A 3,969-nucleotide genomic window follows, 5' to 3' on the forward strand; every position below is an offset into this window, starting at 1 on the left:
ATCAGTGCACCCATTGTTTTTATATACTGTATCATATCAAACTAGTTTTGTGGGATGGTTTAGTCAGGGATCATCCTGCCTGGAGCTGGGGGCTGGATTTAGATGACTTCATGAGGTCCATTCCAGCACTACTAACATCATATAAAATCAAAGTCAGGGGTCCTCCCACGCCAAGTCTTGTGTGCCATTGACTACAGAAAGAGTTATACAGCCCATATAACTGACCATCTTTGATTCCCCAGCCCAAATGATCAGCTACCTGTTTACAGGTAGGTCAACTGTGGCTAGCTGCCTTGGACCTAAGTCCAGAGCAGGGCTCAAGTTCTTGCCTGTGTAGCTGTAGCAAGTTATCTTAACCTGCCACTACCACACTTCACATTATATTAACTATACCATATTTTTCACATACAATCCATCCCTTTCCCTCCAAAATAAGCCCCTCAAAATTGGGAAATTTGTATTAAATGGGGAAGCTGATTTTTGACTGGCATAAAAGCACCCTGTTTTGATTCCCATTCCACAATGAAGCAGTCGTTGCATTACTATTTAGGCAACTGAGCGAGTCAATTGACTTAATGGCTCATTGCTGTTCACTCCAGTGGTGTTAAGGAAAGATCTCCTTTTTAATGGTTTTGACAGTCCACTAATCACGATAAGCTTAGGGCAGTGTCGCTGTCTTTTAGCTGTTTCTGGTCTCTCTCCTATTTTACAGCTTTGGAGACTTTTGAACTCTTTTCAGAATCACAGTAACACCCATGAAGACTAGTCTTCAGAAACATCTATGGTTTTAGCTTTAGTTAAGCAAGAAAAGGAGAGTGAGTCACCTGAAAAATAAGCTCTGTCCCTATCTTTATTCTTTTTTTCCTCCATTCTACTCTTCAAAACAAGGTACATATTATATTTTGGGGTGTGTTGCATGTGAGAAAATGTAATAATAAACAGTTGTAACGTTAATTATGTTAGATTTTCATGTCAAGCAGCTAGTATACTATCACAAAAAGGGAAATACTTAGGACAGCAAGGCCAGGTATGTCTGAAAATCCAAGTACACTGGGTACTAAAGAGCCAGGACCAGTAGAAAAAGGCAGGTAAAAGAAGTCTCTGTAATAGTATGTAACAATACGAGTAGGGACCTACCCAAAACAAAGCAGCACATGGACAATGTCATGGGTCAATCAGGGTGCCAGCCACCATTTTTGTGGACTTATCATAGTGCCCTCAAAAAAACCTGATTGGCTAAGGGGTCCCAGTGGCCCCAGCCCTTGCAGGTGATTGGCCAAGAATTCTGCCTTTTGCGTGGTCCCACCCCTCACTCCTGATTGGCAGAGATAGGTGGGGCCACACAAAAAGCAGCTCTCTCAGCCAATTAGCAGGGGAGGGAGCAGCCACCATCTTGGCTTCTGCCCTTCGTGCTGGCAGCTTCTCCCTTCCCATCGGGCTGTGAGGCTGGGTTGTAGCAGCTGCTGGCGCTTACTGGGGAGACACAATGCAAAATCGCGATTTAAGTAGGTCCCTAAATATGAGTATCTCCAGTAACAGCAAATCCTTCCAAATCAATGAAATAGAAGATCTTTTGTAGTTGTAAGCACAATCAGACATTGCCTGGTGCAGTATGTCCTGTTTTCTACATATCTCAAATGTTATCCAGAGCATTTGTTCTTCTTTTATATCCTTTAGTGACAAGAGAATGTAGACACTGTCTCATAGTAATCTGCAAAACTGTCTTACCAATAAAAATAGCAATACAACCCTTGCCTATATTTTTGTCTGTTTTCTGGACATTTACATTGATCTTACTATGCTGCTTGTAGGAAATCAGGAGTTTAAAAACTTCCTTATTTGAAAGGACCCAATAGTTTAACTGTTACAGTGATGTACAAAAATGAAAAGGTTGTATCAAACAGGCATGTTTGTGACACCCCTGATTTTTACTCAAAGTTTTAGTGTTAGGTTCTGGGCTTTTCTTTACACCAGATAACTCTAAGTACTAATGTCACTGATGTGCTAAAAAAGGCAGCATTCACGGCCACCGAGGGTCTCCTAACTGCAGCTGCTGCTGAAATGGCTTGCACTTACTGTAATTTTATTCTCTCTACAATTTAACTGATTTAATTTAAAAAGTTAAAAAAAACCCTCAGGCAATCCTCTAACAGTTGACACCAAAAGAGGAGTGCATGTTCCATAGACCACATCTTGTTTCTTGAAGCAAAATCGTCAAATTCAGGCAGCAACAACTGAACTTCTCCATACACAGTATATAGTTAAAACTGCAGAACTGGAGCCAAAATATGCACAGCTAAAAGGAATGTTACAGGGGGCCTCTCTTAGTGAACAAAGCAGGCTCAGTTTGGCTCTTTTTCCCTAGCACTACCACATCCGCACATCGTTAGTTGGAAAATTCCAGATATATGCTGTAATTTTTTGTGCTTTTTTTCCCAGTACACTTGAGGATTTAGTGTCCAGATGCCATTCCTCCCCCCCCACCCCTTTATCTGTCCCTGTTAGTTTGGGTCTTTGCCAGCTGTGGTCAACAATTAATACAGCAAAAGAAAAATACAGTACACTCCCTGGCAATTGGCACAGTCACACAGGAAATACCAAATAAAAACTTTATTATGCATTGTTTAACTATTTTGTTTGCCTGTAGGCCACCCTGTTGTTGGTATAATTTAGAAAAGCATGCTCTGTCTGGATGATCTGTGCACAGGCTCATTGTTACCAGACCCTGTCACGCACAATCACTGCTCCAGCTTGTGGCCCTCTACGGAAAGGAGCAGAGGCATGGCAGCCCTCCAGCCTGCATTCCTTTTCATTAGACAACTTGTGACCAAATGTTATAATAGAAGAGTAACCTTTTAATATTCATGTAATTAATTTACTTTCCCCTTTAATTACAAACCCTCATGTGAGAAGAAAATAAAGGGTTTTTCTTCCCTCTGTTTTGCAGGATACAGAAGGTGCAGAAAGTTTCGTTATACCTGGCTGCTGGCATTGGTGAATACAGGGAAATTCCAGATGTCCTGACACATGCGTGGGTTTTTATTCAATGCAATAATTAGTCTGGTATGTGGAATAGATTTTGAGTTGTAGCAGAACTGAGAGATTAATTTCTTTTCATCTATATGGGGAAGTTACTGAGTTAGCTTCCCCATATCAATCAATAGACTAATTCATTGACACAGAGCCATTCTTTCATATCTGAAAACACAAAATAACAGACTTCTAATTTAAACTCCCTATCAAACAGAGGTCAGTCAGTGGCTGTGTCTACACAAGACTCTGCGCAGTAGCCTCAGATGACTGTGTAGTAGCACAGCATGATGTGATGCTACTGGGCAGCAGACTCAGGCTAATGTTCAGTCACTGTCACAAAAAGGCCATTTGTAGGTGCTACTGTGAAGTAACCCAGGTTACAACATTGTCCAGCCACTGACTGACCTCTGTTTGATAGGGAGTTTAAATTAGAAGTCTGTTATTTTGTTTTTCCAAATATGAAAGAATGGCTCTGTGTCAATGAATTAGTCTATTGATTGATATGGGGAAGCTAACTGGGGAATTAGCTCCATGGTAGGACCCAGAGGGTGGTGGTTGATGGGAGCTAATCGTCTTGGTGTGCAGTCACCAGCGGGGTCCCTCAAGGCTCTGTCCTAGGGCCTATACTGTTTAACATCTTCATCAGTGATGTGGACATTGGTGTCAGATGTGGACTGGCCAAGTTTGCCGACAACACCAAACTCTGGGGTAAAGCATCCACACCTGAGGACAGAAGGGTGATCCAGGCAGATCTTGACAAGCTCACGAAATAGGCAGATGAGAACCTGATGGTGTTCAACACTGAAAAATGCAAGGTTCTCCACCTTGGGAGAAAAAACCTGCAGCATCCTTATAGGCTGAGCGGTGCTACACTGCTTAGCACTACGGATGAAAGGGACTTGGGGGTCATGATTGACCACAAGATGAACACGAGCC

At 42.1% G+C, this 3,969-nt stretch overlaps 1 protein-coding gene and 1 long non-coding RNA gene across 2 annotated transcripts in view; both read right to left on the reverse strand.

Annotated features, from left to right (window-relative positions):
• Positions 1-3,695, reverse strand: part of LOC109291410 — a 26,857-nt gene extending 23,162 nt beyond the window's left edge. The window contains exon 1 of the long non-coding RNA XR_002095838.1: positions 3,550-3,695. This is a non-coding gene — a long non-coding RNA (uncharacterized LOC109291410). The remainder of the gene's footprint in view (positions 1-3,549) is intronic.
• CDK6 (cyclin dependent kinase 6) overlaps positions 1-3,969 on the reverse strand; it is a 253,170-nt gene that overhangs the window by 90,923 nt on the left and 158,278 nt on the right. The window lies entirely within an intron of this gene.

The sequence above is a fragment of the Gavialis gangeticus genome, unplaced genomic scaffold, assembly GCF_001723915.1.
Source record: "Gavialis gangeticus isolate Ggan-Ray unplaced genomic scaffold, GavGan_comp1, whole genome shotgun sequence".
Taxonomy (NCBI): domain Eukaryota; kingdom Metazoa; phylum Chordata; order Crocodylia; family Gavialidae; genus Gavialis; species Gavialis gangeticus.